Here is a 14,137-nt window from a genome sequence, read left to right as displayed (position 1 = left end):
CTCCGGAGCGACACGATCGCTCCGATATTCTACGTTCTCTCGGTCCACGGCATCAGAGAGCAAAACAGCCTAATGGTTTTAGAGTGCCTCAACGATCAGGAATAAGGATCTAACGTTCTCGTTTCGAACCGACGACTTTCGGTTCCGGAGCGACACGAACGCTCAATGATTCTCGATTATCTCGACACAGCTAAGAGACAGAGGACAACAAGTGTATGGTTTTAGAGAGCCACGAGCACCAGGAATAAGGATCTACCGTTGTCCCTTCGTTCCGTCGACATTCGGTTCCGGAGCGACACGAACGGGGACTTGGAATTTTTTCGCTCGGGCTCCGGAGCGACACGAACGGGGACTTAGAATTTTTTCGCTCGGGCTCCGGAGCGACACGATCGCTCCGTTATTCTACGTTCTCTCAGTCCACGGGCATCAGAGAGCAAAACAGCCTAATAGTTTTAGAGTGCCTCAAGGATCAGGAATATGGATCTAACGTTCTCGTTTCGAACCGACGACTTTCGGTTCCGGAGCGACACGAACGCTCCATGATTCTCGAATATCTCGACACAGGTAAGAGACAGAGGACAACAAGTGTATGGTTTTAGAGAGCCACGAGCACCAGGAATAAGGATCTACCGTTGTCCCTTCGTTCCGTCGACATTCGGTTCCGGAGCGACACGAACGGGGACTTAGAATTTTTTCGCTCGGGCTCCGGAGCGACACGATCGCTCCGTTATTCTACGTTCTCTCGGTCCACGGGCATCAGAGAGCAAAACAGCCTAATAGTTTTAGAGTGCCTCAACGATCAGGAATAAGGATCTAACGTTCTCGTTTCGAACCGACGACTTTCGGTTCCGGAGCGACACGAACTCTACATGATTCTCGATTATCTCGACACAGGTAAGAGACAGAGGACAACAAGTGTATGGTTTTAGAGAGCCACGAGCACCAGGAATAAGGATCTACCGTTGTCCCTTCGTTCCGTCGACATTCGGTTCCGGAGCGACACGAACGGGGACTTTGAATTTTTTCGCTCGGGCTCCGGAGCGACACGAACGGGGACATAGAATTTTTTCGCTCGAACTCCGGACCGACACGATCGCTCCGATATTCTACGTTCTCTCGGTCCACGGGCATCAGACAGCAAAACAGCCTAATAGTTTTAGAGTGCCTCTACGATCAGGAATAAGGATCTAACGTTCTCGTTTCGAACCGACGACTTTCGGTTCCGGAGCGACACGAACGCTCCATGATTCTCGATTATCTCGACACAGCTAAGAGACAGAGGACAACAAGTGTATGGTTTTAGAGAGCCACGAGCACGAGGTATAAGGATCTACCGTTGTCCGTTCGTTCCGTCGACATTCGGTTCCGGAGCGACACGAACGGGGACTTAGAATTTTTTCGCTCGGCACCGGAGCGACACGAACGGAGACTTAGAATTTTTTCGCTCGAACTCCGGAGCGACACGATCGCTCCGATATTCTACGTTCTCTCGGTCCACGGCATCAGAGAGCAAAACAGCCTAATAGTTTTAGAGTGCCTCAACGATCAGGAATAAGGATCTAACGTTCTCGTTTCGAACCGACGACTTTCGGTTCCGGAGCGACACGAACGCTCAATGATTCTCGATTATCTCGACACAGCTAAGAGACAGAGGACAACAAGTGTATGGTTTTAGAGAGCCACGAGCACCAGGAATAAGGATCTACCGTTGTCCCTTCGTTCCGTCGACATTCGGTTCCGGAGCGACACGAACGGGGACTTAGAATTTTTTCGCTCGGACTCCGGAGCGACACGAACGGGGACTTAGAATTTTTTCGCTCGGGCTCCGGAGCGACACGAACAGAGACTTAGAATTTTTTCGCTCGAACTCCGGAGCGACACGATCGCTCCGATATTCTACGTTCTCTCTGTCCACGGCATCAGAGAGCAAAACAGCCTAATAGTTTTAGAGTGCCTCAACGATCAGGAATAAGGATCTAACGTCCTCGTTTCGAACCGACGAATTTCGTTTCCGGAGCGACACGAACGCTCCATGATTCTCGATTATCTCGACACAGGTAAGAGACAGAGGACAACAAGTGTATGGTTTTAGAGAGCCACGAGCACCAGGAATAAGGATCTACCGTTGTCCCTTCGTTCCGTCGACACTCGGTTCCGGAGCGACACGAACGGGGACTTAGAATTTTTTCGCTCGGGCTCCGGAGCGACACGAACGGAGACTTAGAATTTTTTCGCTCGAACTCCGGAGCGACACGATCGCTCCGATATTCTACGTTCTCTCGGTCCACGGCATCAGAGAGCAAAACAGCCTAATAGTTTTAGAGTGCCTCAACGATCAGGAATAAGGATCTAACGTTCTCGTTTCGAACCGACGACTTTCGGTTCCGGAGCGACACGAACGCTCAATGATTCTCGATTATCTCGACACAGCTAAGAGACAGAGGACAACAAGTGTATGGTTTTAGAGAGCCACGAGCACCAGGAATAAGGATCTACCGTTGTCCCTTCGTTCCGTCGACATTCGGTTCCGGAGCGACACGAACGGGGACTTGGAATTTTTTCGCTCGAACTCCGGAGCGACACGATCGCTCCGATATTCTACGTTCTCTCGGTCCACGGGCTTCAGAGAGCAAAACAGCCTAATAGTTTTAGAGTGCCTCAGCGATCAGGAATAAGGATCTGACGTTCTCGTTTCGAACCGACGACTTTCGGTTCCGGAGCGACACGAACGCTCTATGATTCTCGATTATCTCGACACAGGTAAGAGACAGAGGACATCAAGTGTATGGTTTTAGAGAGCCACGAGCACCAGGAATAAGGATCTACCGTTGTCCCTTCGTTCCGTCGACACTCGGTTCCGGAGCGACACGAACGGGGACTTAGAATTTTTTCGCTCGGGCTCCGGAGCGACACGAACGGAGACTTAGAATTTTTTCGCTCGAACTCCGGAGCGACACGATCGCTCCGATATTCTACGTTCTCTCGGTCCACGGGCATCAGAGAGCAAAACAGCCTAAAAGTTTTAGAGTGCCTCAACGATCAGGAATAAGGATCTAACGTTCTCGTTTCGAACCGACGACTTTCGGTTCCGGAGCGACACGAACGCTCCATGATTCTCGATCATCTCGACACAGGTAAGAGACAGAGGACAACAAGTGTATGGTTTTACAGAGCCACGAGAACCAGGAATAAGGATCTACCGTTGTCCCTTCGTTCCGTCGACATTCGGTTCCGGAGCGACACGAACGGGGACTTAGAATTTTTTCGCTCGGGCTCCGGAGCGACACGAACGGAGACTTAGAATTTTTTCGCTCGAACTCCGGAGCGACACGATCGCTCCGATATTCTACGTTCTCTCTGTCCACGGCATCAGAGAGCAAAACAGCCTAATAGTTTTAGAGTGCCTCAACGATCAGGAATAAGGATCTAACGTCCTCGTTTCGAACCGACGACTTTCGTTTCCGGAGCGACACGAACGCTCCATGATTCTCGATTATCTCGACACAGGTAAGAGACAGAGGACAACAAGTGTATGGTTTTAGAGAGCCGCGAGCACCAGGAATAAGGATCTACCGTTGTCCCTTCGTTCCGTCGACATTCGGTTCCGGAGCGACACGAACGGGGACTTAGAATTTTTTCGCTCAGGCTCCGGAGCGACACGAACGGGTACTTAGAATTTCTTCGCTCGGGCTCCGGAGCGACACGAACGGGGACTTGGAATTTTCTCGCTCGAACTCCGGAGCGACACGATCGCTCCGATATTCTACGTTCTCTCGGTCCACGGGCATCAGAGAGCAAAACAGCCTAATAGTTTTAGAGTGCCTCAACGATCAGGAATAAGGATCTAACGTTCTCGTTTCGAACCGACGACTTTCGGTTCCGGAGCGACACGAACGCTCCTTGATTCTCGAATATCTCGACACAGGTAAGAGACAGAGGACAACAAGTGTATTTTTTTTAGAGAGCCACGAGCACCAGGAATAAGGATCTACCGTTGTCCCTTCGTTCCGTCGACATTCGGTTCCGGAGCGACACAAACGGGGACTTAGAATGTTTTCGCTCGAACTCCGGAGCGACACGATCGCTCCGATATTCTACGTTCTCTCGGTCCACGGGCATCAGAGAGCAAAACAGCCTAATAGTTTTAGGGTGCCTCAACGATCAGGAATAAGGATCTAACGTCCTCGTTTCGAACCGACGACTTTCGTTTCCGGAGCGACACGAACGCTCCATGATTCTCGATTATCTCGACACAGGTAAGAGACAGAGGACAACAAGTGTATGGTTTTAGAGAGCCACGAGCACCAGGAATAAGGATCTACCGTTGTCCCTTCGTTCCGTCGACACTCGGTTCCGGAGCGACACGAACGGGGACTTAGAATTTTTTCGCTCGGGCTCCGGAGCGACACGAACGGAGACTTAGAATTTTTTCGCTCGAACTCCGGAGCGACACGATCGCTCCGATATTCTACGTTCTCTCGGTCCACGGGCATCAGAGAGCAAAACAGCCTAAAAGTTTTAGAGTGCCTCAACGATCAGGAATAAGGATCTAACGTTCTCGTTTCGAACCGACGACTTTCGGTTCCGGAGCGACACGAACGCTCCATGATTCTCGATCATCTCGACACAGGTAAGAGACAGAGGACAACAAGTGTATGGTTTTACAGAGCCACGAGAACCAGGAATAAGGATCTACCGTTGTCCCTTCGTTCCGTCGACATTCGGTTCCGGAGCGACACGAACGGGGACTTAGAATTTTTTCGCTCGGGCTCCGGAGCGACACGAACGGAGACTTAGAATTTTTTCGCTAGAACTCCGGAGCGACACGATCGCTCCGATATTCTACGTTCTCTCTGTCCACGGCATCAGAGAGCAAAACAGCCTAATAGTTTTAGAGTGCCTCAACGATCAGGAATAAGGATCTAACGTCCTCGTTTCGAACCGACGACTTTCGTTTCCGGAGCGACACGAACGCTCCATGATTCTCGATTATCTCGACACAGGTAAGAGACAGAGGACAACAAGTGTATGGTTTTAGAGAGCCGCGAGCACCAGGAATAAGGATCTACCGTTGTCCCTTCGTTCCGTCGACATTCGGTTCCGGAGCGACACGAACGGGGACTTAGAATTCTTTCGCTCAGGCTCCGGAGCGACACGAACGGGTACTTAGAATTTTTTCGCTCGGGCTCCGGAGCGACACGAACGGGGACTTAGAATTTTTCCGCCCGAACTCCGGAGCGACACGATCGCTCCGATATTCTACGTTCTCTCGGTCCACGGGCATCAGACAGCAATACAGCCTAATAGTTTTAGAGTGCCTCAACGATCAGGAATAAGGATCTAACGTTCTCGTTTCGAACCGACGACTTTCGGTTCCGGAGCGACACGAACGCTCAATGATTCTCGATTATCTCGACACAGCTAAGAGACAGAGGACAACAAGTGTATGGTTTTAGAGAGCCACGAGCACCAGGAATAAGGATCTACCGTTGTCCCTTCGTTCCGTCGACATTCGGTTCCGGAGCGACACGAACGGGGACTTGGAATTTTTTCGCTCGAACTCCGGAGCGACACGATCGCTCCGATATTCTACGTTCTCTCGGTCCACGGGCATCAGAGAGCAAAACAGCCTAATAGTTTTAGAGTGCCTCAACGATCAGGAATAAGGATCTAACGTCCTCGTTTCGAACCGACGTCTTTCGTTTCCGGAGCGACACGAACGCTCCATGATTCTCGATTATCTCGACACAGGTAAGAGACAGAGGACAACAAGTGTATGGTTTTAGAGAGCCACGAGCACCAGGAATAAGGATCTACCGTTGTCCGTTCGTTCCGTCGACACTCGGTTCCGGAGCGACACGAACGGGGACTTAGAACTTTTTCGCTCGAACTCCGGAGCGACACGATCGCTCCGATATTCTACGTTCTCTCGGTCCACGGGCATCAGAGAGCAAAACAGCCTAACAGTTTTAGAGTGCCTCAACGATCAGGAATAAGGATCTAACGTCCTCGTTTCGAACCGACGACTTTCGTTTCCGGAGCGACACGAACGCTCCATGATTCTCGATTATCTCGACACAGGTAAGAGACAGAGGACAACAAGTGTATGGTTTTAGAGAGCCACGAGCACCAGGAATAAGGATCTACCGTTGTCCCTTCGTTCCGTCGACACTCGGTTCCGGAGCGACACGAACGGGGACTTAGAATTTTTTCGCTCGGGCTCCGGAGCGACACGAACGGAGACTTAGAATTTTTTCGCTCGAACTCCGGAGCGACACGATCGCTCCGATATTCTACGTTCTCTCGGTCCACGGGCATCAGAGAGCAAAACAGCCTAAAAGTTTTAGAGTGCCTCAACGATCAGGAATAAGGATCTAACGTTCTCGTTTCGAACCGACGACTTTCGGTTCCGGAGCGACACGAACGCTCCATGATTCTCGATCATCTCGACACAGGTAAGAGACAGAGGACAACAAGTGTATGGTTTTACAGAGCCACGAGAACCAGGAATAAGGATCTACCGTTGTCCCTTCGTTCCGTCGACATTCGGTTCCGGAGCGACACGAACGGGGACTTAGAATTTTTTCGCTCGGGCTCCGGAGCGACACGAACGGAGACTTAGAATTTTTTCGCTAGAACTCCGGAGCGACACGATCGCTCCGATATTCTACGTTCTCTCTGTCCACGGCATCAGAGAGCAAAACAGCCTAATAGTTTTAGAGTGCCTCAACGATCAGGAATAAGGATCTAACGTCCTCGTTTCGAACCGACGACTTTCGTTTCCGGAGCGACACGAACGCTCCATGATTCTCGATTATCTCGACACAGGTAAGAGACAGAGGACAACAAGTGTATGGTTTTAGAGAGCCGCGAGCACCAGGAATAAGGATCTACCGTTGTCCCTTCGTTCCGTCGACATTCGGTTCCGGAGCGACACGAACGGGGACTTAGAATTCTTTCGCTCAGGCTCCGGAGCGACACGAACGGGTACTTAGAATTTTTTCGCTCGGGCTCCGGAGCGACACGAACGGGGACTTAGAATTTTTCCGCCCGAACTCCGGAGCGACACGATCGCTCCGATATTCTACGTTCTCTCGGTCCACGGGCATCAGACAGCAATACAGCCTAATAGTTTTAGAGTGCCTCAACGATCAGGAATAAGGATCTAACGTTCTCGTTTCGAACCGACGACTTTCGGTTCCGGAGCGACACGAACGCTCAATGATTCTCGATTATCTCGACACAGCTAAGAGACAGAGGACAACAAGTGTATGGTTTTAGAGAGCCACGAGCACCAGGAATAAGGATCTACCGTTGTCCCTTCGTTCCGTCGACATTCGGTTCCGGAGCGACACGAACGGGGACTTGGAATTTTTTCGCTCGAACTCCGGAGCGACACGATCGCTCCGATATTCTACGTTCTCTCGGTCCACGGGCATCAGAGAGCAAAACAGCCTAATAGTTTTAGAGTGCCTCAACGATCAGGAATAAGGATCTAACGTCCTCGTTTCGAACCGACGTCTTTCGTTTCCGGAGCGACACGAACGCTCCATGATTCTCGATTATCTCGACACAGGTAAGAGACAGAGGACAACAAGTGTATGGTTTTAGAGAGCCACGAGCACCAGGAATAAGGATCTACCGTTGTCCGTTCGTTCCGTCGACACTCGGTTCCGGAGCGACACGAACGGGGACTTAGAACTTTTTCGCTCGAACTCCGGAGCGACACGATCGCTCCGATATTCTACGTTCTCTCGGTCCACGGGCATCAGAGAGCAAAACAGCCTAACAGTTTTAGAGTGCCTCAACGATCAGGAATAAGGATCTAACGTCCTCGTTTCGAACCGACGACTTTCGTTTCCGGAGCGACACGAACGCTCCATGATTCTCGATTATCTCGACACAGGTAAGAGACAGAGGACAACAAGTGTATGGTTTTAGAGAGCCACGAGCACCAGGAATAAGGATCTACCGTTGTCCCTTCGTTCCGTCGACACTCGGTTCCGGAGCGACACGAACGGGGACTTAGAATTTTTTCGCTCGGGCTCCGGAGCGACACGAACGGAGACTTAGAATTTTTTCGCTCGAACTCCGGAGCGACACGATCGCTCCGATATTCTACGTTCTCTCGGTCCACGGCATCAGAGAGCAAAACAGCCTAATAGTTTTAGAGTGCCTCAACGATCAGGAATAAGGATCTAACGTTCTCGTTTCGAACCGACGACTTTCGGTTCCGGAGCGACACGAACGCTCAATGATTCTCGATTATCTCGACACAGTTAAGAGACAGAGGACAACAAGTGTATGGTTTTAGAGAGCCACGAGCACCAGGAATAAGGATCTACCGTTGTCCCTTCGTTCCGTCGACATTCGGTTCCGGAGCGACACGAACGGGGACTTGGAATTTTTTCGCTCGAACTCCGGAGCGACACGATCGCTCCGATATTCTACGTTCTCTCGGTCCACGGGCATCAGAGAGCAAAACAGCCTAAAAGTTTTAGAGTGCCTCAACGATCAGGAATAAGGATCTAACGTTCTCGTTTCGAACCGACGACTTTCGGTTCCGGAGCGACACGAACGCTCTATGATTCTCGATTATCTCGACACAGGTAAGAGACAGAGGACATCAAGTGTATGGTTTTAGAGAGCCACGAGCACCAGGAATAAGGATCTACCGTTGTCCCTTCGTTCCGTCGACATTCGGTTCCGGAGCGACACGAACGGGGACTTAGAATTTTTTCGCTCGGGCTCCGGAGCGACACGAACGGAGACTTAGAATTTTTTCGCTCGAACTCCGGAGCGACACGATCGCTCCGATATTCTACGTTCTCTCGGTCCACGGCATCAGAGAGCAAAACAGCCCTAATAGTTTTAGAGTGCCTCAACGATCAGGAATAAGGATCTAACGTTCTCGTTTCGAACCGACGACTTTCGGTTCCGGAGCGACACGAACGCTCAATGATTCTCGATTATCTCGACACAGTTAAGAGACAGAGGACAACAAGTGTATGGTTTTAGAGAGCCACGAGCACCAGGAATAAGGATCTACCGTTGTCCCTTCGTTCCGTCGACATTCGGTTCCGGAGCGACACGAACGGGGACTTGGAATTTTTTCGCTCGAACTCCGGAGCGACACGATCGCTCCGATATTCTACGTTCTCTCGGTCCACGGGCATCAGAGAGCAAAACAGCCTAAAAGTTTTAGAGTGCCTCAACGATCAGGAATAAGGATCTAACGTTCTCGTTTCGAACCGACGACTTTCGGTTCCGGAGCGACACGAACGCTCTATGATTCTCGATTATCTCGACACAGGTAAGAGACAGAGGACATCAAGTGTATGGTTTTAGAGAGCCACGAGCACCAGGAATAAGGATCTACCGTTGTCCCCTCGTTCCGTCGACATTAGGTTCCGGAGCGACACGAACGGGGACTTAGAATTTTTTCGCTCGGGCTCCGGAGCGACACGAACGGGGACTTAGAATTTTTTCGCTCGGGCTCCGTAGCGACACGAACGGGGACTTAGAATTTTTTCGCTCGTACTCCGGAGCGACACGATCGCTCCGATATTCTACGTTCTCTCGGTCCACGGGCATCAGAGAGCAAAACAGCCTAATAGTTTTAGAGTGCCTCAACGATCAGGAATAAGTATCTAACGTTCTCGTTTCGAAACGACGACTTTCGGTTCCGGAGCGACACGAACGCTCCATGATTCTCGAATATCTCGACACAGGTAAGAGACAGAGGACAACAAGTGTATGGTTTTAGAGAGCCACGAGCACCAGGAATAAGGATCTACCGTTGTCCCTTCGTTCCGTCGACATTCGGTTCCGGAGCGACACGAACGGGGACTTAGAATTTTTTCGCTCGGGCTCCGTAGCGACACGAACGGGGACTTAGAATTTTTTCGCTCGTACTCCGGAGCGACACGATCGCTCCGATATTCTACGTTCTCTCGGTCCACGGGCTTCAGAGAGCAAAACAGCCTAATAGTTTTAGAGTGCCTCAGCGATCAGGAATAAGGATCTGACGTTCTCGTTTCGAACCGACGACTTTCGGTTCCGGAGCGACACGAACGCTCTATGATTCTCGATTATCTCGACACAGGTAAGAGACAGAGGACATCAAGTGTATGGTTTTAGAGAGCCACGAGCACCAGGAATAAGGATCTACCGTTGTCCCTTCGTTCCGTCGACATTCGGTTCCGGAGCGACACGAACGGGGACTTAGAATTTTTTCGCTCGAACTCCGGAGCGACACGATCGCTCCGATATTCTACGTTCTCTCGGTCCACGGGCTTCAGAGAGCAAAACAGCCTAATAGTTTTAGAGTGCCTCAGCGATCAGGAATAAGGATCTGACGTACTCGTTTCGAACCGACGACTTTCGGTTCCGGAGCGACACGAACGCTCTATGATTCTCGATTATCTCGACACAGGTAAGAGACAGAGGACATCAAGTGTATGGTTTTAGAGAGCCACGAGCACCAGGAATAAGGATCTACCGTTGTCCCTTCGTTCCGTCGACATTCGGTTCCGGAGCGACACGAACGGGGACTTAGAATTTTTTCGCTCGGGCTCCGGAGCGACACGAACGGGGACTTAGAATTTTTTCGCTCGGGCTCCGTAGCGACACGACCGGGGACTTAGAATTTTCTCGCTCGAACTCCGGAGCGACACGATCGCTCCGACATTCTACGTTCTCTCGGTCCACGGGCATCAGAGAGCAAAACAGCCTAATAGTTTTAGAGTGCCTCAACGATCAGGAATAAGGATCTAACGTTCTCGCTTGGAACCGACGACTTTCGGTTCCGGAGCGACACGAACGCTCCATGATTCTCGATTATCTCGACACAGGTAAGAGACAGAGGACATCAAGTGTATGGTTTTAGAGAGCCACGAGCACCAGGAATAAGGATCTACCGTTGTCCCTTCGTTCCATCGACATTCGGTTCCGGAGCGACACGAACGGGGACTTAGAATTTTTTCGCTCGGGCTCCGGAGCGACACGAACGGGGACTTAGAATTTTTTCGCTCGAACTCCGGAGCGACACGATCGCTCCTTTATTCTACGTTCTCTCGGTCCACGGGCATCAGAGAGCAAAACAGCCTAATAGTTTTAGAGTGCCACAACGATCAGGAATAAGGATCTAACGTTCTCGTTTCGAACCGACGACTTTCGGTTCCGGAGCGACACGAACGCTCTATGATTCTCGATTATCTCGACACAGGTAAGAGACAGAGGACATCAAGTGTATGGTTTTAGAGAGCCACGAGCACCAGGAATAAGGATCTACCGTTGTCCCTTCGTTCCGTCGACATTCGGTTCCGGAGCGACACGAACGGGGACTTGGAATTTTTTCGCTCGAACTCCGGAGCGACACGATCGCTCCGATATTCTACGTTCTCTCGGTCCACGGGCATCAGAGAGCAAAACAGCCTAATAGTTTTAGAGTGCCTCAACGATCAGGAATAAGGATCTAACGTTCTCGTTTCGAACCGACGACTTTCGGTTCCGGAGCGACACGAACGCTCAATGATTCTCGATTATCTCGACACAGCTAAGAGACAGAGGACAACAAGTGTATGGTTTTAGAGAGCCACGAGCACCAGGAATAAGGATCTACCGTTGTCCCTTCGTTCCGTCGACATTCGGTTCCGGAGCGACACGACCGGGGACTTGGAATTTTTTCGCTCGAACTCCGGAGCGACACGATCGCTCCGATATTCTACGTTCTCTCGGTCCACGGGCATCAGAGAGCAAAACAGCCTAAAAGTTTTAGAGTGCCTCAACGATCAGGAATAAGGATCTGACGTTCTCGTTTCGAACCGACGACTTTCGGTTCCGGAGCGACACGAACGCTCTATGATTCTCGATTATCTCGACACAGGTAAGAGACAGAGGACATCAAGTGTATGGTTTTAGAGAGCCACGAGCACCAGGAATAAGGATCTACCGTTGTCCCTTCGTTCCGACGACATTCGGTTCCGGAGCGACACGAACGGGGACTTAGAATTTTTTCGCTCGGGCTCCGGAGCGACACGAACGGGGACTTAGAATTTTTTCGCTCGAACTCCGGAGCGACACGATCGCTCCGATATTCTACGTTCTCTCGGTCCACGGGCATCAGAGAGCAAAACAGCCTAAAAGTTTTAGAGTGCCTCAACGATCAGGAATAAGGATCTAACGTTCTCGTTTCGAACCGACGACTTTCGGTTCCGGAGCGACACGAACGCTCCATGATTCTCGATTATCTCGACACAGGTAAGAGACAGAGGACAACAAGTGTATGGTTTTACAGAGCCACGAGAACCAGGAATAAGGATCTACCGTTGTCCCTTCGTTCCGTCGACATTCGGTTCCGGAGCGACACGAACGGGGACTTAGAATTTTTTCGCTCGTACTCCGGAGCGACACGATCGCTCCGATATTCTACGTTCTCCCGGTCCACGGGCTTCAGAGAGCAAAACAGCCTAATAGTTTTAGAGTGCCTCAGCGATCAGGAATAAGGATCTGACGTTCTCGTTTCGAACCGACGACTTTCGGTTCCGGAGCGACACGAACGCTCTATGATTCTCGATTATCTCGACACAGGTAAGAGACAGAGGACATCAAGTGTATGGTTTTAGAGAGCCACGAGCACCAGGAATAAGGATCTACCGTTGTCCCTTCGTTCCGTCGACATTCGGTTCCGGAGCGACACGAACGGGGACTTAGAATTTTTTCGCTCGGGCTCCGGAGCGACACGATCGCTCCGATATTCTACGTTCTCTCGGTCCACGGGCATCAGAGAGCAAAACAGCCTAATAGTTTTAGAGTGCCTCAACGATCAGGAATAAGGATCTAACGTTCTCGTTTCGAACCGACGACTTTCGGTTCCGGAGCGACACGAACGCTCCATGAATCTCGAATATCTCGACACAGGTAAGAGACAGAGGACAACAAGTGTATGGTTTTAGAGAGCCACGAGCACCAGGAATAAGGATCTACCGTTGTCCCTTCGTTCCGTCGACATTCGGTTCCGGAGCGACACGAACGGGGACTTAGAATTTTTTCGCTCGGGCTCCGAAGCGACACGACCGGGGACTTAGAATTTTCTCGCTCGAACTCCGGAGCGACACGATGGCTCCGACATTCTACGTTCTCTCGGTCCACGGGCATCAGAGAGCAAAACAGCCTAATAGTTTTAGAGTGCCTCAACGATCAGGAATAAGGATCTAACGTTCTCGTTTCGAACCGACGACTTTCGGTTCCGGAGCGACACGAACGCTCCATGATTATCGATTATCTCGACACAGGTAAGAGACAGAGGACATCAAGTGTATGGTTTTAGAGAGCCACGAGCACCAGGAATAAGGATCTACCGTTGTCCCTTCGTTCCGTCGACATTCGGTTCCGGAGCGACACGAACGGGGACTTAGAATTTTTTCGCTCGGGCTCCGGAGCGACACGAACGGGGACTTAGAATTTTTTCGCTCGAACTCCGGAGCGACACGATCGCTCAGATATTCTACGTTCTCTCGGTCCACGGGCTTCAGAGAGCAAAACAGCCTAATAGTTTTAGAGTGCCTCAGCGATCAGGAATAAGGATCTGACGTACTCGTTTCGAACCGACGACTTTCGGTTCCGGAGCGACACGAACGCTCTATGATTCTCGATTATCTCGACACAGGTAAGAGACAGAGGACATCAAGTGTATGGTTTTAGAGAGCCACGAGCACCAGGAATAAGGATCTACCGTTGTCCCTTCGTTCCGTCGACATTCGGTTCCGGAGCGACACGAACGGGGACTTAGAATTTTTTCGCTCGGGCTCCGGAGCGACACGAACGGGGACTTAGAATTTTTTCGCTCGGGCTCCGTAGCGACACGACCGGGGACTTAGAATTTTCTCGCTCGAACTCCGGAGCGACACGATCGCTCCGACATTCTACGTTCTCTCGGTCCACGGGCATCAGAGAGCAAAACAGCCTAATAGTTTTAGAGTGCCTCAACGATCAGGAATAAGGATCTAACGTTCTCGCTTGGAACCGACGACTTTCGGTTCCGGAGCGACACGAACGCTCCATGATTCTCGATTATCTCGACACAGGTAAGAGACAGAGGACATCAAGTGTATGGTTTTAGAGAGCCACGAGCACC

Source organism: Calliopsis andreniformis, unplaced genomic scaffold, assembly GCF_051401765.1.
Source record: "Calliopsis andreniformis isolate RMS-2024a unplaced genomic scaffold, iyCalAndr_principal scaffold0157, whole genome shotgun sequence".
Classification (NCBI taxonomy): Eukaryota; Metazoa; Arthropoda; class Insecta; order Hymenoptera; family Andrenidae; genus Calliopsis; species Calliopsis andreniformis.
This window is presented reverse-complemented; position numbering follows the sequence as displayed.